This window comes from Leptonychotes weddellii, chromosome 2 (genome assembly GCF_054177405.1).
Source record: "Leptonychotes weddellii isolate Sample4059 chromosome 2, ASM5417740v2, whole genome shotgun sequence".
Taxonomy (NCBI): Eukaryota; Metazoa; Chordata; class Mammalia; order Carnivora; family Phocidae; genus Leptonychotes; species Leptonychotes weddellii.
This window is the reverse complement of record NC_138370.1, coordinates 100480492-100502380: the sequence shown is the minus strand read 5'-3', so window position 1 is coordinate 100502380 and position 21889 is coordinate 100480492.

The window sequence follows — 21889 nt, the reverse complement described above, 5'->3', positions numbered from 1 at the left end:
TAGCAGGAGTAGCTGATTAGTGGCATTCTACCTTACAAATTCCTAGGATTTCAGCATGGAGCCTCCTAGGGCCAGCCAAGTTATTCACTAGTTCTCAATTTTGGCTCCACATTAGATATGCTTGGGGAGGTTTTAAGATCCCCTGTACCCAGACCAATTAAATCAGAATCTCTGAGCAGGAAACCCAGACAGCAGGATTGTTAAGGTTTCCCAGGTGATTCCTATGTGTAGAATCCCTGCTCTAACAAGCCATATGTTAACTCCACATCCAGATTCTAAGGCTGCTCAGCTGGGGTAAAAGCTTTCTGGGTGGGAAACAGCTGTGGATGGGAGAGGGCAGTTCTTTGGCAGCAATGTAAATACTTAAGCAGCCACCTAGTAGAGAATAAAGTCACACTAAAATTTTAAAATAAAGCCTCTAATTTTATTGGATCAGATTTTGCTTTTCTTCTAGATTTTTTCTCCTTTCATTTCATAAAATTATAGAGCTCAGACCTGTACCCCTGAAACAAATAATACATTATATGTTAATAAAAAAATTTTAAAAAATTATAGAGCTAAAGCAATAATGTTAATGAGATCAATACTGTTGATCATTAGGGGTGGATGTCATACCTTTTCTCAACAGGCTTCAGTGAACCTGTGGAGCTAAAATAAATTATGTTTGCTCCCTCCATCTGTCTGCTAAGCTGCCTGCCTGACCCGTTGGTTCTTCTTTTCTATTCCCCCAGACGAGCTCTTCCCCTTATGAAGTCCTACCTAAGGGATCATCTGTATGGAAGAAATCTGGGAAGGCTTTCTAAAAGAAGCATTTACCTGGCTAGCATTTATCTATTACCACCTCAAAAAACAAACAGCTTGTATGTTAGTTGGCCGGCCAGGACCTAGATAGTAGAAAAGAATTGGGAAAGTTCACAGGAAGGAGAAAACACAGAGAGGTAAGACACATTAATGTATGTACCGGCTGCCCAGGGTATTACTCTAGAACCACTCAAATATATTGCTGAGAATTTCTCTTTGATTCCAGGTAAGCAAATGAGACTGTGACTCAGATGTGTCTTTATAAATGAGTTAGAGGCAGCATGATGTAATGAAGATAGCAGGACGTGACATCAGATTCAAATCTGATCTCTGTCACTCATTAGCTATCACTATTTATGTCCACAGGAGAAGCTTTTCAATCTCCCTTAGCCTCAAACTACTCACCTGTAAAATAGGGATAATATCTCCCTCACAGCGTTGTTTTAAAGATTAGTGTTCTTGTATATATATAAGTACTTGGTATGGCGAATGGAAATAATAGGCATTCAATAAATAATTGTGGCAACAAGAGGAATAATCGTAGCAATTATATTTGCAGTCATTATTATTGGCTGTTATCAGCACATACCAACAGAGAAATTGTTAGCTTATATCCCAAATCAAAAGCTCTCACTTTAGGGGCGCCTGGGTGGCTCAGTCGGTTAAACATCCAACTGTTGGTTTCGGCTCAGGTCGTGATCTTGGAGTTGGGGGATCGGTTTGGCTCTGCACTCAGCACAGAGGCCACTTGAGATTCTTTCCCCCTTTCCCTCCTCCTCTGCTCTTCCCCTGCTTTTTCTCTCTCTCTCAAATAAATAAAATCTTTTAAAGAAAAAGCTCTCACTTTATTGTTTTGAGATATTTATTTTGTGAAAACTTGACATGAGAAATATTCCTAGGCATGCAACTGAAGCTTATTTTGAACAAAATTCCTTTAATAATGTCCTTTTAATTTTTAGTTCTAAGGTACTTACTCAATCCTTAAATCAAGGAGACCAGGTTAACCAAATGATCTCTGGTTTTAAAAGCAATGAGAAAACAAGAGATCAATTCTATAAAGAATACAGTATACAGAAATGGAGAAATGAGTGCAAAATGAAAGATTTTGAAATCAAGAGAGACATCGTGCCAAATATATGAAGAAATAACTCATTCCTTAGCAGAGTATTTATTAAGGAAAATAATGACCAAACACAATCTTGGCAAGAAAAACCTACTAGTTGTGAGTGTATTGGGCAAATTATCAAGAGGTGCATAAATTATTTTCTAGATCAAAGAAAACCATTAAATACCTGTGTGGCCTTAGGAATGTTTCTTAATCTCACTGAGCATCAGTTTCCTCATCAGTAAAATTGTGATGATAATAAGTCATTTTGTGTGTGGAATTAATGAGCTGGTGGTACACATAAAGCTCTTCATATAGTCCCTATTGCTGTGTTGACTATCGTTTTTATCTCTGAAGCTAGGATTAAAGTGATTTAGTAGAAGAATTTGAAGACCTATCAGAAAACAATGATCTGGATAATTTCCAATACCTGAGCCTCCCACAAGATTAGAGTGAAGTTTCGAATACATCACATGGGATCCTCACTTATTCTTAGTTTGTCAAGTAGGAATTACTAAACGTACGAAGGTACCTAACAGGAGTTTGGGGTCTTAATCAAGCAGACTAGTTATGTTAAGGGGTGACCCTCTTACCACTTTTATTTTTCCTACAAAATTTTGATCAGAAAGCTGTGTTAACAAAGAATTTTTAATTCCTAACAGTAGGAGATCCCTTTCTAATTGGTTACCAAGCTAGCCTTGTCATATCTCTGAACAACATTTGGGGAATGTGTGGGAAGTAAAGGGGAAAAAGCACACCAAGAATATGCTAGAATGCAAGCTGCCTGTATGGGGCACTCATCCTCAGGCAATGACACAGCAGTCTTTGCAAAGAGCATGGCAAGCCTCTCTTTCTTACTCATTTATTCATCAAATATTTCTTAAGCACTTAGTACCAACAAGCAACCCAAAATTTCATTGGTTTTATACTACGTGATTTAGGTCTCATACACAAAGTCTGATCAGATATTCCTGGTCAGCAGCTTACATGCAAGTGAGGTCAAAATCCCACAGATTTCCATTAGTGACTCTGCCTTGTCCTAGAATCTCTTCAGAATCTTCTGCTGGATGTTCTACCCTCAGCCAGACTACAGGCAAAAAGAAAGAGACCTTGGGAAATGGAGTGCCTGATGCGTAACAACCTCAGCTCAGAATAGAAACACATCACTTCTGTCCAAAGTGTGTTAGCAAGAACTAGTTACATGGTCCCACTTAGATGCAAGGGAAGCTGGGGAAAGTCCTGGGTAGCCACTTCCCAGAAACAACTCCATGCTATGGAAGGGGAGTGGGATTCTGTGTTGCTCAGCGAGCTATCACTGCCATAAGTGCCCAGGTGCTGAGGACAGACCAATTTAAAAAGATAAAAGTCCCTTTCATCTTGGAACTTAGAGTCTAGTTCACTCTCACTCTGATAAGAGGCTCCCTCCTAAAGTCTCAGTGCACTGAATTGCCTTTTATCAATTTTACCCTCATCTCTGTCTACACTGTAGAACTACAGGTCCCAGAATCCCTTTCTAGTATCATTCAGGGTTAGATTCTGCCAATGAGGTATTCACAGAGATTTTAAAAAGAAGCCATTTTTCTCAGCAGCAGCTGTTTGCAGCCCGATGAGATCATTGTTGGCAGCACTCCTTAGCTTTCAGCGCTTCTCCCAGGAATCACTTGCTATAAGTAAGCAACTGATATCATCAGCAGAAACTTCCAGGGGCTCCAGCCATCCTCCTGAGAATAACCCACTTCAGTACTCCATGCCACTAGGATCATTGATAGTGGCCCTCATGCAACCCTTTCAAATTTGCGGAAAAATAAGCTTCCAGACCTCTCCCACAGCAATTCCAATGTTTTGAATTAATTTTCTTCCTACCCAAAATACTAGAGTGACTTCTGTTTTCTGGCAAAATCTGAACACACTCAGGATTAAAATGTTTAGTACACTTACTCAGTAATTCAAAGAAATATTTCCCGGTGCATGTTATATGCTAGGACCTATGCTAGATACTAGAGAATACAATTTGACAAGATAAGTAGATTAACTTCTGCCTACATTGTACTTATTTGTAATAAACTCAGTTAAAAATACATATATATATATATATATACACACACACACTGGTTTATACACAACACCATATATATACACACACACATACCATCAAGTTGGAAAAGAAAAAAGAAAATCAAGAATAACTCAATGATGCTTTACTCATCAAAAGAAATTTGGTAAAATCCTTGGAAGTATGTGATTAATTAAACATCTTTAATTCCTCTGAATTATAATGATATGACATATCACAACAGGGGTCACAATTTGTCAAGGTCACAATAAGTATCTTCCAAAGGCAAGAAACCCTACTTTGTTTTTATGTATAGGACAAAATATTGCATACTGGCTATATTGCTCAAGGATTTGGGTCATCAATAAAATGGAAAACAATTGACTAGAAAAGCAATTTTTTTTAAAAAAAATCGTAAATGTTGGAATTTTACAGTAAAATTCATTAGAGAAGCAGGATCAAGTAAAGCAGAATAGATCATTGTTCTGGGTAATTCTGATCAAGAAAATATGGTGTCTGTGCTCTTCTGATGTATTAATTTGTCAGTCAATGGTTAAAATGCTTATTTTGTATGCCATATACTAATCTAGGTTAGAGAAAGACCATCAATATTCACTATTGGGATGTGTAATAATTGTATGAAAATTATAAAGTATAACTATCATGTGTCCCTTTTTCCTTCAGTGTCAGTACTAATGTGAACATAGCTAACAATAATTAATATTCTATTAGTGGCTTGTAAGTAGAAAAAAAAAATCATGGGTAGGAAACCATCAGGCTCCATCCTAACCACAACTAAGACAAACTAAATGTTTATAAAATCTGCTTAGCTCTTTATTCAGTCTTCAGAAATAGGACTCTTAATTTACCTGTTCCCATCCTCTGAATATAATCAAGGAGATCTCTTGTAAGCTCTGTTCAGTACTTCAAGGCTCGGCATCTGGCTAGTCTAGTTGCTTGCCCTATAATATTAATGCTCAGAATCAAGAGACCAGCCTTGTTCTTTATAAACAAGCTTCTACCATACATTTATTCACTCAACAAATATTGATTGAACGCATAATGTGTGTTGGGCCCTGGAGATATAACCAAAGATGACCTATATGATCCCTATCCCGATTGAATCTGGGGGTGAGTGATGAAGTTACAAAGAGGAGGTAGAATGTACATGGAAGGAAGTACAAGGGCAACTAATTCAAACTTGACAGTTTTGAGAACACTTTCTAAAATAAATGCCTTTTAACTACAACCTAAATGATGCTTAAAAAATTGGGGCGCCTGGTGGCTCAGTTGGTTGGGTAGCTGCTTTCAGCTCCGGTTATGATCCTGGAGTCCAGGGATCAAGTCCCACATCGGGTTCCTTGCTCATCCGGGAGTCTGCTTCTCCCTCTAACCCACCCTCCTCTCATGCTCTCTCTCTCTCTCTCATTCTCTCTCTCAAATTAAAAAATAAATAAAATCTTTTTTTTAAAAAAAAAAGTTATCCTGGCACAGAAGAGAGGTAAAATTATCTGGCAGAAGGAACAATGTTGAGAAACCTGGAAGTGAGAGAGATCATGGCAGATACTCTATTGGAGGAACTGGAAAGAGTTCAATATAGCTGGATTTTAAATCATAGTGTTGAGCGATGAGGTCAGAGAATTAAGGAATAGATTTTATAGGAACTGGTAGACCACGTTAGAGAGTTTGAACTTTAAGAGCAATTTGGAGCTCTTGAAAGGTATAAACTAGGGGAACAGTAGGCTCAATTTTGCATTTTGGAAATTCCATTCTGACTGCCATATGGAGAATGGAAAGGAAGGGAAGAAAGACGGAAGGAGGAGGAAGATCCATATAAAAGATTATTGTCATAATTCAAGCATGAAAGTATGGTAGTTTAATCCATGGCATTGAGTTTTTCTCTGGATTTACTGACTACTATAGTGTTTCATTTAGAATTGGTTTCCCGACTTACTCCTCACAGTCCCTTCTAGATGTTAAAGTTCTACTCCAAGTTAGTCATAATAGCTGCACTTCTACATGATACCAAATATGCTTGAAAGTAATTGATTGCCAGGGTGTCCCTCTACTGATGGCCTTAATCATGTGTTTGCCAACTGTGGTATGCTACACTCACCTACTGGAAAATGTAGTTCTTGTCTACTGCCAATCTTTCCCTAAATAACTCCTACTTAATTACTCCCTATTTTCTGATGCTGAGACCTTTCAATTTGATGTCTTTCCTCTATGAAAATGTGTTCTTTACCATGGCTTTACCAGGTTGTCCTCTTCTTCCTATGATCTAAGCTCCAATTGAAATACTAGCAATATCATGGACTCTAAAATACGCTGACAAAGATCTTAGAATTTTGAACTTGCCCCCTCCTAAAGTCCTTACACTGCACTCTAGTGTCACAGAAATTTCTTCAGCTTGTATTTAATAGCTATTTGATATGAATAGGCATTTTTTTTAAGTTTTTATTTTAATTTCAGTTAGTTGACATACAGTGTAATATTAGTTTCAGGTGTACAATGTGCTGATTCAACACTTTCATACACCTGGTGTTCATCCCAGCAAGTGTGCTCCATAATCCCCATCACCTATTTAACCCATCCCCCCAACAACCTCCCCTCAGGCATCCATCAGTTTGTTCTCAATAGGTAAGAGTCTGTTTTTTGGTTTGCCTCTCTCTCTCTCTCTTTTTCCCTTTGTTCATTTGTTTCTTGAATTGCACAGATGAGTGAAACATATGGTATTTGTCTTGACTGACTTACTTCACCTAGTATAATACTCTCTAGCCCCATCCATGGCATTGCAAATGTCAAGATTTCATTCTTTTATGTGGTTGAGTAATATTCCATTATATATACCACATCTTTATCCATTCATCAGTTGATGAACACTTGGGCTGTTTCCATAATTTGGCTATTGTAGATAATGCTGCTATAAACATCAGGAAACATGTGTCCCTTTGAATTAGTATTTTTGTATTCTGTGGGTAAATATCTAGTAGTAAGATTGCTGGATAATAGGGTGGTTCTATTTTTAACTTTGTGAGGAAGCTCCATACTGTTTTCCAAAGTGGATATACCAGTTTGCATTCCCTCTAACAGTGTAAGAGCGTTCCCCTTTATCCACATCCTTGCCAACACCTATTGTTTCTTGTGTTGTTGATTTTAGCCATTCTGATAGGTGTGAGGTGATAGCTCAATGTGCTTTTGGTTTGCGTTTCCCTGATGATAAGTGATGCTGAGTATCTTTTCATCTGTCTGTTAGCCATCTGTATGTCTTCTTTGGAAAAATGTCTTTTCATGTCTTCTGCCCATTTTTTAATAGGATTATTCATTTTGAGGGGTGATGAGTTTCATAAATTCTTTATATATTTTGGATACTAACCATTTATCAGATAAGGCATGTTTATCTTTAAATATTATGAGAGCAATTATAACTTTACAGGTACATTGATTCATTCATTCAGTAGTCATTGAAGTTCAGCCCTATGGTTAGAATCTGGCTAACCCCTAGAAAGGATATGAAATGTTGAATGGCAAATAATTCTTCTTTCCAAGAAGCTAAAAAGCCAGTAGGGAAACCAAAAAATATGAACACTGAATATTTATGTAATAATATATTTAATTCTCTCAAGATGATAGATATCAATTTAATTTGAATGCTTACTATGTGCCAGGCTCTGTGCCAAACACATGATATGTCCTATATTTTTCAATTATTATAATAATCATTCAAAGCAGGTGTTATTCTAATTTTTTAAGTTAGGAAATAAGACTCAGGGAAGTTAAGTGACTCGCCCACGATTACACAGAGGGTAAGTGGTAAAAATGGATTCAATCCCAAGCCTGTTTTATGACCAGGGATTTGCTTTTTACTCATATGCTATGGGTACTTGCCTTCTAATGCCCAAGAATCATTACATATCCCATTCTAAAACCCATTATGTTCACTTAAAATATATTCTGGAAAGGAATGTGGTAGAATAAACCAAGAAAAGGATGGCAGAATGCTTTCAACTTTTATGGTAACTCCAATATATTTATTGTGGCTGACTGGAACTCTGTCTTAAGATGAGTTATATGAGTTGAAATAACCTATAAAAGTATTCTGAGGCCGCACTTGAGCTCTGTGGGAAAGAGCATCATCTTTAATTTGTGATGTCTGCCCTGAAGTCAGAATAGAGAAGTTGTGATTATAGTACCGAGTTAGTAGCTATCCTGTGCAAGGAAGTCTATAAGACAGCAGCCATATGATTGCCTAATAACAGTGAGGACTCAAATGAATTTTGCTATCTTATATCTGTCCTGACCAGCATCTTACATTTCTACAGCTTCACCACATTTGAATCCAGAAATCCAGGGGGTGGGGGGGAAGTAAAAGAAAACTGGGAAAGAATTATAGACCAAACCTGCTTTTTCTAAAACGGTAGCCCCCAGCTAGATGTGGCTTTTGAGCACTTAAAATCTGCCGAGAATGACTGAGAAACTGACATTTTTATTTCACTTAACTTGAACTAATTTCAGTTTGAGTTAAAATGCTGGACACTATATTTGGTTATTGGAAATGTTTAAATATGTTTAGGATAAGTTGGATATATGAGTCTACTTTTTAACCATTTTATAAAATCTAGAAACAGATCAAATAATTTCAATGAATATTAAAATGTGCTATAAGTATAAAATACACACTGGATTTTGAATATTAATCCCACAAAAAAAATGTGAGCTATTTAACTGATAATTATTATACTGGTCATATGTTGAATCTTTTGGATATATTAGGTTAACTCAAATATATTCAAATCAATTTCACCTGTTTTTACTTTCTTAAAGCAGTCACTAGAAAACTTAAAATTGCATGTGAGACTCACATTTTATTTCTATTAGACAACATTGGACACTACAGAAGATCACAAGGACAGGGAAGGGGAGGGTGAGAGTAAGTAGGTATTGAATTAATTGAACATTCAGGTAGGTGATTGTTCTAGATCAGTGTTTCTTGGCCTTTTTTTTTCTTTTATAATTCCTTAAGGTGTCTTTTAGACTTTTTATGTTGTTGTTGCTGTCACTCCCGCAAGAAATTTAAATCAAAAATATACTATATATCTGCTTATGTACTATGGCTCTTTAGAGGACCACAAACCATTCAAATATGTAAGATGTTCTTGCCCAGCTTATATTTAACAGCTTTCCCCTCTGGGAGTGATATTTCTCCCATAGAAGATTCATGTTTTAGGGGAATTGGGAAGGGTTAAGTGACTAGAAGTCCTAGTGAGGATAGAATGAATCTTTAGATAGTGTGAGGCGATGACAAATAAGGTATCGTGAGTTAACTGAAAAAGAACTAAGTTGAAGAACAGTGAGGCAGAGGTACCAAAATGAGGATCTGGTGCAGACTATGAATTATTAGTAACCACAATTATCCAACACATTTTTTGTCTGTACCTTTAGACTGTAGATTTTTCTAGACATGTGAAATGTTGGGGCAGCACCTAACTCACGATAATATGGATTGTGAGGTCAATTGGTGCCATTTTCTGTAAATAAAGATTTATGTGAATAACATTTATTTCCATAGTAATCTATCTCATAAGGTGATTTCATATAATTTATCTGTGCAAACCCCTGGATACTGTCAGAATGTAACTTTCTTAAACATATAGAGTATAAGCTTGAAACTTACAACATGTCCTGAAATGATAACATAATGGTAGACAAAAAAAAGAGACTCTGTGTTGGGTCTTGGGGATAAAAACAGAGGTGATGAGTATTTTCCAGGTTTTTGCTATGACTGCCCAAGGGCACAGTTATTCTGACCAACTGAAAACACATTCAAGTTTTCTTGGTGCATCTATCCTTGTAGTGAAGATGAGTGTCACAGCTTCGTGATAATTAAAAGGCATCATTTATCTAATTTATCCTGACTCAAGCAAATTTTCAATTTTAATTTGGTTTTATGAACAGCTCTTCCAAGCAGAAAAACTCTTCAGATGCCCAACTGTTTTAAGTTTTCCTGCATATTAGTAGTAATATTTTTCATTGAAAGTTTATTAGCATTCTAGATTTTATTTATTTGTATTTTTTTATTAACATATAATGTATTTGTTTCAGGGGTATGTGTCTGTGATTCATCAGTCTTACACAATTCACAGTGCTCACCATAGCACATACCCTCCCCAGTGTCCATCACCCAGTCACCCCATCCCTCCCACCCCCCTCCTCTCCAGCATTCTAGATTTTAAATAAGTACATTATATGCACTTGGAATATAGTATGTTACATTAAATTCTTCCCACTTTCCACCTCCTCCTTTATTCCCTATCTCCATAAGTAGCTTCACTATCTTCCCATATCACCTAAACCAAATGCTAAGAGGTCAGTCTGAGAATCCTTATTCTACTTGGTTCATGCATTATACCGGTCATTTTAGCCTGTCAATTCTTCCATATAACATTTGTACATCTCCATTGCTACTATCTTAGTCCCTCATCAATTCTCCCAACTTCTATAAAGGTCTCTCTACCACTTATTGTCCCTTAAAATCAATTATTGTCTTAAACAGAACTGTTTCAACCCTGACTGACATGCCTCAAATGGCTAAGCTAGAAAAGGGAATTGATTGGCTCAAGCAACTAAGAATAGCAAGGGTAGTTCTGGCTTCAGGTGCAACTGGGTCCATATATGGACCTATGATTAGATTTCTTTTTCCATCCCTCAGCATTGATTTTGTCCATGGGCTGGCCCCATTCTCACCTATTGCAGTCAGACTTTTTCCATATGGTGGGTATTGTAGACATGTAGATGTACTGGCCAAATCCCTCTTCCAGAAAGGACTTGCTGCTAACTGTGGGAAATGCAATGAGCCAATAGCCTCCAGTTGTCAGTTCCTTTAGGATCTGCATCAGCTGCAGAGAGCCACCTCACCCAAGGTCACACCTTTTCATGGTAGCATGCATCTGGTGACTGAGTGAAGCTGACCAGCCATCTGGAACCTATGCAGGACACTGCTGGGCTTTCCTCACTCCAGAGCTTCCTGCCAGGTTGGCTGGAGCTTTGTCAAACCTGCATCTCAATCCACTCCTCCCTCTGCCCAACCATGTTTCTTCATTCCTTTTGCAGGGATTGATCCCTAATAAACACTTGCATTCCAAACTCCATCTCTGTCTGCCTCCAAGGAACCCACCCTGTAACTGTGAGTTAAATGGCCTGAGTGACTGGGACTTCACAGCATCCCAGCTCCATTGTCCCAGAATTGGAGCTAAGCCTTCCCCGTAGCTCTGACTAGAACAATCCTAAGGATGGATTCTGATTGCCCCTCCTTGGTTCACATTTCATTCCCTGGGCTAATTACTAGGGCCGTGCAGTCAGGAGCTATGTTTGACCCTCACCAAGACCACATAGAATGAGAAAGGAAGAGTTATCTAAGAAGGAAAAGGAAGGAAAATGTTGTCCTCTTAAACTTCCATATATCCAACTCCTATCTCTTTCTATAATACAGATCTAAAGTGTTTTTTCCTTTGTTTAAACATTAACTTTCACCATTGCCTATAGCAGAAAACATTCAGAATAACACAAAACATTCTAAACGACACAGATTCATCAAAACCCCCATCATTTTTATTTGGGCATAATACTTAGGAATGTTCTCTGCCTTGATTGGAGATTGCATTTTACATGAAAAGATATCCAAAGGAATGCAGTTGCTACCTTTAGTTCAGCTGCTCCAGTGTATCCAAGCCAGCCTGCATCCAGGCAGTTGTTTCTCGTGGCTTTTCATTCATGGGTGCATCATGGCTGCCAAGGCTTTGGCCATTATGGCCTCATTTATGTCAGGACAAAATGGGGAGGAAGGAGCTTTCCCAAAACCACCACCTGTACCCATACTAACTCCACCAGGTTTCTACTAACAGTTTATAGGACAGAAATGAGTCACATGAAAACCCCTACCTGCAAGGGAGATGACTGACAAAGTCAGGCTCTGCAGGAGTCATCAAGGGAAAGGGGGTTAGAATTTAAGCTAGATGAGAGGCAAAGTGAGAACATGAGGGGGTTAAGAATTGACAGTGAAACTGTTGTAGATTACAGGTTCTGATGAGGCAAAGGAACGACTGGAGTCAGGGTTCCGGATAGAGGAAACTAGAATGATAGGAGGTGGTGAGCAGAGAGGAAAAAGCTCAAAATTGAGATTGTGAAGTTAGTTGAAGTTATTTGTAATGACACAGGAGTCAGGGGCTAAGTGGAGGAGTGAATGGAGGGCAGGAGACAAACCAGCATTGACAGTCCCAGCAAGTGCCTGCCACACAGCAGGCAGTAGATGAAAGAACGATAAGCTGACTGACTTTCCAGTCAATATTTATCTGCAATCTCGGTGTCTCTCCTGAAACAGAGACCCTCTTGTCAAACAGCTTTCTCCTCTCTGATGTCTTGTAGGGGCCTGCATACCAACACGTTCAAAGGTCAAACCATAATCCCTCAGTTTTAAGCACCCCATCCCTTTGTTATGTTCTCTGGTTAGCTAAGTGTATTCACTTACCTCAGCCAGAGACCTAGAAGGTGCCCTTGACTCTTCGTTCTCATGTCCACATCTTACCAGTTACAAGGTTTAATCATGGTAACTTAGAATCACTTTTTTTATTGTTTCTTCTCTCCCTCCAATACCTTGGTCCGACATGCATCATTTCTTATGAGGATTTTTGTAGTAGTCTTTAAAAGAATCTCCCTATATAAAACTATGATTTTTCCTAACACTTTTTAAATTAAAAATTTCTCAAAAATCTCAAAAGTAACATGTTTAACCCCAATCTGCGAATGTAGTATCATCTCTTCCTCCTGCCAACACTGTGAATAAATTGGTATCCATCTTTCACATCTTTCACATGGTCAACAACACAATTAGTCATCTATAGGATTTATTTTACAAAATGGGATTGGTCCATACACCCTGTATGCTACTTTAGAGGTTCCTAAAGCCAATATCTAACACACTAATGTATCTCAGTAATTTGTGGGTTATGCTTTGATTATTTTGTTACTCCTGCTTATTCTAGTAGTTATTTAGTTATAAGCACATACTTAATTGCCTGTTAGATTCTTAGCACTGTGAGGATAGAAGCCAGGGCTGTCCTGTTCACAGGTATGTTCCTACCTAGTAGAGCAAAGTCTAGTGTCAAATGAAACTTTTTGAGTGATTGCATGGATAGTTAAATAGCAGTAGCAAATAATGGGTCACTAACACAAGAGAGGAAATTTATTGAGAATGTGCTGTGGGCTAGTACTATGAGGACAAACTATGTGTATTATTTCTTTTACTACTCAAAAGGATGTAAGTGCTACGAGTACTCTATAGATGAGGGAATTAAAGCTTAGAGAAATTGTTATTTTCCAGAGGTCATGGCTACTAGGGAAAGGATCTAGGACTTTAATCATGAGCTGATTCCACGCTCTTAATGACTATGGAGCTAACAAATGAATTACTGTTTTAAAAGTATAAATTTATAAAGAATATAAAATAAAATATAAAAATATTTCAAAATTTACTCAAAATACACATTATTACTCACATCTTATTAGTTTCATTTTTCTAGTTTTCAGCTTTTTTATTGAGATATAATTGACATATATTGTATTACTTTTAGCTGTACAACATAACGATTTGGCTTTTGTATATACCACAAAATGATCACAAGTCTAGTTAACATCTGTCATCATACAGTTACAATTTTTTTCTTGTGATGAGAACTCTTCTTGTAGCAACTTTCAAATATGCAATACAACATTATTAACTATACGCACTGTGCAGTACATCACATATATATACATATATGTAAAACAATTTCTTTACCCACTCATCCATAATGGATGCTTACGTTGTTTCCATGTCTTAGCTATTGTAAATAATGAACAGAGGGGTGCACATATCTTTTCAAGTTAATGTTTTCATTTTCTTCAGATAAATATCCAGAAGCAGAATTGCTGGATCATATATGGTAGTTCCATTTTTAATTTTTTGAGGAACTTCCCCATGTTATTTTCCATAGTGGCTGTATGAATTTACATCCCCACCAATGGTGTACCAGTGTTCCCTTTTCTCCGCATCCTCGCCATTACTTGTTAATTCTTGCTTTTTTGATAATAGCCATTCTGACAGGTTTAAAGTGGTATCTCACTGTGGTTTTGATTTACATTTCCCTGATGATAAGGGATGTCGAGCATCTGTTCATGTACCTGTTGGCCATCTGTATGTCTTCCTTGTAAAAATGTCTATTCAGATCCTCTGCCCATTTTTTAAATCAGACTGGGTTTTTTTGCTATTGAGTTATATGAATTTTTCATATATTTTGGATATTAACCCCTTATCAGATATATGATTTGTAAATATTTTCCCCCATTTAATAGGTTGCCTTTTTCATGTTGTTAATGGTTTCCTTGGCTGTGCAGAAGTGTTTTAGTTTGATGTAGCCCCACATATTAATTTTTATAGAGCCTCTTTAAGAGGGTATTTTAATTGAGCAAGGGGTGGGTGGAGTCACAGACAGCAGCTTAGCATTTCTCATTCCTGCAGCCTCTCTGTTCTCTGCTGTGGCCTGTAAGGAGTAACCTTTACTAATAAACTCTTCATACTTATAAAGATTATTGTAAATTAGCATATGGATTATTTATTTTTTGAGAGAGAGCTTTAAGTAATCAGACAACTTTTTAAAAATCTGGTCAACAGATCAAACAGCTAGTGATAATATTTTTGCTACAGTAAACCCTATTTTTAAGACAAAGTTTATTCTATTAAGTGTATTTTGCTCTAAGGCTGAAGCAGCTATGACAGAGTATACAAAAGGTTTCTTAAAGATTACCCAAATAAAAGCCCCTCTTTTTTTTCAATATGAATTAGTATGGAACATATTTTGTTTTCCTGGCAGTTTGAAGTAAGCATTAGAGAGTTTTGGATCTCCTGGCATCATTCCTTATAAACAATAAGTGATTCCTAGAAGCTTCCTAATAAAATGGGGGTATGCAGGGCTGTGTGATGTTGTATTAAAGACATTTTCTTTTTTTTTCTGTGAATTGGTATAGAAAAAAAAGGATGGAAAATGAGGAATTTGGGCGGGGGATTAGGAATTTTGAAAACGGGGATTAGATGGAAATTGTATTGTTTATCTATGTGACGTGTAATATAAATCTATGCAACAGAGTTAAAATGGCAGATTTGACTTCTAGCCTTTGAAACTAAAATATCTGTTACAAGAAGGTTGACCCTTGAGCATGTCTGGGAACTTGGATTTTGGGGTATAGAGGTCCCACCATTCCTAGAATTGATAAGAGTGGCTCACTGTGCCTAAACTGTGTAATCAACATGGTTTATCCTAAATACCTGTTTTCCTTCTGGGAGTCTGGAATCTGAGTGCCAGGCAGAGGATGCCTATGTGACCAGCTTCCAAAACCCTGGGCACTGAGTTTCGAACAAGCTTCCTTAGATGACAACAGCCACCAAAGAGTTGTCACAACTCATTGCTGGGGGAATTTAGTGCCACCTGTGTGACTCCACCGGGAAAGGATTCTTTGAAACTTACACCTGGTTTCCCCTAGACTTTGCCCCTATGCCTTTTCCCTTTGCTGATTGTGCTTTGTGCCATTTGTAGTAATCATAGCCATGAGTGTGACTATATGTCGAGTCTTATGAGTTTTCCTAGCAAATCACCAAACCTACGGGTGATTTTGGATAACTGCAACACAGCACCTTACTCAGTATTACTAAAAATCTTCAGTGTATCACACATCTAATGAGTTTCCACTATGCGTCCAAGTATTTTTTAAACATTGGGAATATAATCATGAATAAGGTACAACCTCTATTAAGAATCCTATAACTCAGTGGCATGATTCTCACCCAAGATTGATTTTGTCTCCCAGGAGACATTTGGTAATGTCTGTAGACATTTTTGATTGTCACCACTGGGACAGTGTTACTGGTGTCAAGTGAGTAGAAGCCAGGTATATTGCTAAACATCTACAATATAAACAGAACAGTTTCCCTCAAACCTCCAGAAATCATCCAGTCCAAAATGTCAATAGTGCCAAGGTTGAGAAACCCTAATGTAGTGGGAGAAACATACACATAAACACATAATTTTAATAGAATGTGAAAACTGGTCATTGACCTCCTGTCTTCCAGGGATCTTGCCCACTCCCTAACCTTAGCCACTCATTCCCACAACCAGGGCCCCCCACCTACCACCTTTGCACTTTCTTTTACTCCCTCGTGGCCTCTGATGAGGTTAAATTCCATAGTCAATTAACAGTAACCATTCCTTTTTATACCCCCTATTTCCCCTTATTCAGCTCCCTTTGTAGGACCCTCTTGACCAATCTCAGTACGAGTCACCTGAGTTTATGTTGACTCCAGACTCACGATGCAGCTGACCTTGACTGGTTTCACTTTAAATTCGTAGTCACCGACCATCATGTGGGCCCTGCATGCTGTGCCACCACCACATTTCTGCAGAGCCTTCCTTCTCTCACCCATTTCATACCTTGCTCTCTCTCTTCAGATGCCCTACACCTGCTATCCTTTCTTTACTCTCAAGTTGCTTGTCCTGTTTCTAGTTTCACTGAGAAAATAAAAGCGACCACAAGAGAACTTCCACAAGCTCTCATTGTCACAGCCACTAACTTCTATGCAACTGGTGCACATCGTCTGCCTTCTTCTTGGGACAAAAGGTGAACTTCGTTTATCAACCAGCTCTAGCAATCCCTCTCACTTGCTCAAGGAAATCATAACTCCAGCATCCCCATCTCTTTTCTCCCACGTGGTTGTTTCCCTCTCTACTGAATCTTCACTACTGATATCAAAATATGTTCCTTTCCCCATCTTAAAAAAAATTCCTCTCCTGATCCCACTTTTTCCTCTCGTCACTGTACCATTTCTCTCCCCTCACATCAAAACTCCTTAGAATAGTTGATTATATTTACCGCTTTAAACTTTCCTTCTATTCTTTCCTGAACCAATTCAGGTGTTTACTATTTTTCCAAATCTGTTCTTACCATCCTGCACTGGTAAGTCATCTTTCAAAGTCAGACGGAGGAGGGGAGCCCAGGGAACTCCCTGCACCCCATCATGTGAGGAAACCCTCAGCTTCTCTATTAACCTGATTCCCCTACTTCTGATTCTCTCATGGACTGCATAGTCCCCTCTTGATGCTCTGAATCATGACTTCACTTCACCTCCCCATGCTAATCACTTTGTTCTCTTAGTGGCTCTAAGCTCAATCCCAATGAAAAATGAACCAATTGGCAAATTCATATTTTTCGGCCAGGCTGCAGCACGTATTATCTACCAGGCTATAGGATAAGTGATTTGGTTCAGGTATACACTGCCAGTCCAAACACTGGCCACACCAACAAATAGCCCATTATTGCTTCTCTGAGTTGGCAGTTGAGGGCAAGGAAACTTTATCAAAGAAAGAACACTGGGCATTGAAGACAATGGGATAGAGCCAGTGTAGTGACACTCAGTAAATTTTCAATTATTCCCTCCCTCTCCAATGGCATGGGTCATATACTGTCTTGTAATATGGTAATCCACATGTATTACATGTGGCACCTCTTAAATTAAAGTACCTGTACTCAAAGACTGTGTCTTAGCTTTCTCTGTCTTTCAGCCATTGACAGTGTGTCCTCAGCTTGTTAAGTCCACATTAGGGCAGTATAAAGGAAACATTTACACTTTGGAGGGCCTTGAATCTGAAGCATATTTTCCCAATTCTCACCATGCTTCATTCTGTCCTTGTGACCAACCATCCCTACTGATGTTCCTGCTATCTCCTCCTAGGCTCCCCAGCTCTACACTAGACTGTAAACTGGGTGAGAAGTACAGTGACTCTCTTGTACTTACTGCTGTGTCCCCAGAACCTTGCTCCACAGCCTAGTCATCACAGGTGGTTGGCAAATGTTGACTGAATAAATGGCAACTGAACATCGTTCCCAGTTCAGTCCCTTTGGCTCCATAATTATGGCTCCCTGGCAGGCCCTTTGTGATCCAATATCTTCTGTAGCTTCATCTATTGATCATACGCTTTTCTCTCCTTTACCCCATACCCTGTCCCCAAATCCATGGTGGGAAGCCTGGCAAGGTACAGTGCATTGAAAAAGGTAGGCATGCAATACATTTTTAGCAGATTATCTTCTTGAAATGTAACCCACCACCTTATAGGCCCAATGCTATTAATATGTCTCTCTGCTTTCCCTCAGCCCACCATTACCATGCACAATAGAAAAGAAATAAGCCCTTTAATAATAATGTAAAGTTACTGCTAATAAAAATAAGCACTGCAGTGAAGCCAAATTACATGTCTTTTATAGGACTGGGAAATTTTAATATGGTTCCATGTTCAAGTGCTTATTGTTCAGAGAGGGATTTTTGGTTTACATGGTCTCCAAATTATTTTTTTCTTCTTTATCTATTAACATTCATATTTTGGCCATTTTACAGATCATTAGCGTCTCTACTAGAGAAGGAGAAATATAAATAGAAAGGAACTAAAATTCAAATTTATAAACTGAATTGTTTGTGCATAACTCTAATAGTTTAAAAAAATAAAGATGAGGAAGAAAAAAACTGTAGAAGGGGTAGGAATCCGAAATCAGTGATAAGAATAAAGTGTGAAACCTATCCTATGGAATTCCTTTATGGTATTCTATACAAGATAAGTCGATTTTTTTCTGGAAAATGGGCACATATTCTCAGAACGGAGCATATCACATGTGTTAAGAGAGTCTGGATTGGGAGTGTTGATGTGATGGAAATAAGCCAGAAGAGTGAATTACACACATGTTTGAGTTGAAGCTGCTCCTGGCTAGCTGTAAATTATGACACATTCATAAGGAGATGTGATTCAATAAAATAAAAAATTAAAAAAAATCAGTGCCAGCTTATATAATATTCTCCCTCCCTTCCCAAATCAATTATTGGCTCTTCTCTGTTGATGACTGAGAAGTGATAACAACTTAATTAGCTATTTTTCCATTGAAGAAAATCACCTTGTTTTGATTCAAACACACCCATACAAGTTACCCAGGAGAGGTGTGGCTACAATGTAGATTTCAAAGAATCACAAAGCCAACCCCTGGATTCTAGTAAGATGACAATTTAAAACATAATTTTAGTTCTTATTTGAGATTAAATCCTGTTTTAATATAAAACACTTTTTTCTTTTTTTTTTTTTGCTCTGCAATTACTATATTAGACCAAAAAATCATGTCAAAGAAAATCAGTAAAGATTTTCTCTAGAAGTGTTTTTAATAATTTTAAGGTGGCTAATATTTTCTGTCAACTTAATTACCTAGCTCTATAAAATAGTCCTGTGAATTTTAAAATCAATTTTTGAGTCCCCACTCTTCACCAATAAAGTGGCAGTGATGTCAATGAAAATATATCTATAATTCTTTCTAATCATGATAAAAAAACCCAGAAGCCCTAAAAAAAAAAAAAAGATTGATACATTTGACTTCATAAAACCATAGAATCTTTATATGAAAATAATACTTTTATATAAACAAAGGTAAAAGACACCACAAACTGGAAGAAAATATTTTCAACATGTGTGTTAGAGGGTAAATATCCCTTTAGAGAGAAAGCTCTTACAAATTGATTAAAAACAAAACAAAACACTAAGCATATGAAACTGTTCCCAACCTCACCAATAATTCCAACTTAAACAAGAAGAAATTAATTTTACTTATAAGACAGGCCAAGATGAAGAATAATAATAACATCCAGTATTAGTGAATGTAAGGGGAAATTAGCACAATCATACACTTTGGTGGAAGTTTAAATCACTACATTTCAGCAAGCTCTTTAGCAGTATTTCTCAAAGTTAAAGCACACCATCGCTTTGACACAGCAATGCACTTCTATGAAGCTATCCTACGGTAATAAAGAAACATGAAACATACAAACATGGTCACCTTAATGGCATCTGTCATTGCAAAAAAATTAGAAACAACCTAAAAATGTGTCAGTAGGAACTGATTAAATAAATCACCATAAAATCTTACAACAGGCACGTATCCATTTTGCAGTTTCAAGAAAACCTTCAGGTATGGAAAGGCAGGAGAGTGAAGAAAGAGCAAAATTGCATAATATGTTAACTTTAAAAATTAACTTTAAATTACAAAAATGTGTGAAGTCAACCCCACTCCCACAGGCTGGGCCTGTGAACAGCTTGGTATGTATCTTTTCAGAGACGGATCTATGTATGTTTTGAAGCCATGGCCAGCTCTGCTCTTACTAAACCAAGTTATAGTTAAATATAAGTTTTTAAATCTCATAAGATACAAAAGTAAACAGTGCCAAAATAATTACATGTCTCAGGTCTACAGTATCCAAAAGAACTGAAATCCCAGTGGAGGCATCAGGCATCCATATAGCTATGCTTGCTAAAGAGAAGAGTTTAATTTCTGCACTTCCTCCATGGAGTCTTAAATGTCTTAGACAACACAGGCAGTGCAGCTTCTCTAAGCCCTCATATTTTATTCCAAACTTCCTGGTTTCACCTCATCTGTTACAGGTGATTTGCTTCCTTATCTTAGAGCAATAATGTTTTATTATTGTCACCATCTCTTCTTGCAGTGGCTTGTTTTTATTCTTGGCAGCCCTACCCTTTCTCTCTCTCTCTCCCTCCTTCCCTCCCTCTCTCTCCCTCTCTCTCTCTCTCTCCCTCTCTAATCCAAATGTTTATTTAAACGATTTTAATTCGATAAATATTCCACAATGATTAGAACTGGAACAATTGCTATAAAGAGTGTTTAGACTCCTGGCTGATCCCCATGTCCCATTTAAGCCAGTCAGCCACCGGAATTAGTTCACTTTATTATTTTCTTTGAGCTGATCTGTCTTCTTTCCCTGCCTTGTAGACCTTCCTTACTTCCCTCTTCCTCCTTCTCTTTGTTTGCTGCTTCCTCCTCCCTTCTCTTTCCCTTCCTACCATTCCTGCCCCTCCTCCCACCACCACCAGCCCTACTTCCTCTTTCCATAATGTTTCGGCCGCAATATTTGTTAAAACAGAACTTGAGGGTTGCTCTGGGAACTAAAGCACGATGTATACCATGGCTTCTCCTATGGGCTTTAGCAAGAAAAGATCATGAGCACACTTGGTCCTCCTCCTCCTCCTGGCTACAGCCTACCCTGGGACAGGCAGGGAACACAGTCACTGGAGGGGAAAACAAATCTTTTACTTGCAGAACATAGGCCTGTGTAGGTTGCCTTCTGCATACAGGCACCTCTTCGCTTTGATCATTATCTTCTATTAAATTTTTTGAGACATCCTGTTGCTCTCAGTTCTACCAACCCTATCTCATTATCTATAACTCCTGTCCCCATGCACATTTCACCTCTTCAGTCATCTGCATCTGGCTAATTGTTACTCTAACCTCACTTCTGCTTTCACTCATTTCTTTGGCCATGTAATGGCAACGTGCACAGCGAAGATACTCTTCAACTGGTCGAGAGATACTTCAAAGTTCTGTTTTAACATTCCTACTAACTAGGTAATTTTTTATTGCCTCCTAATAACATGAAGAGGTGAGACAGAATGGAAATAATGTGACAAATGAACCTCAGCCCATGAAAGCTAACAAAGGTTTACTTGTTGGTTCTTAATATTTGGAAGTCGAAAGAGTCAGGTCTGCTATTAAGACATTATACTTGTGAGTTTGCAAAAAGAGCATAGGAGATGTTGTGAAGAGAGGTTATTTCAGCCCCTTAAAATATGGAATTTACTGGGCGCCTGGGTGGCTCAGTTGGTTAAGCGACTGCCTTCGGCTCAGGTCATGATCCTGGAGTCCTGGGATCGAGTCCCACATCGGGCTCCCTGCTCGGCAGGGAGTCTGCTTCTCCCTCTGACCCTCCCCCCTCTCATGTGCTCTCTCTCTCTCTCACTCTCTCAAAT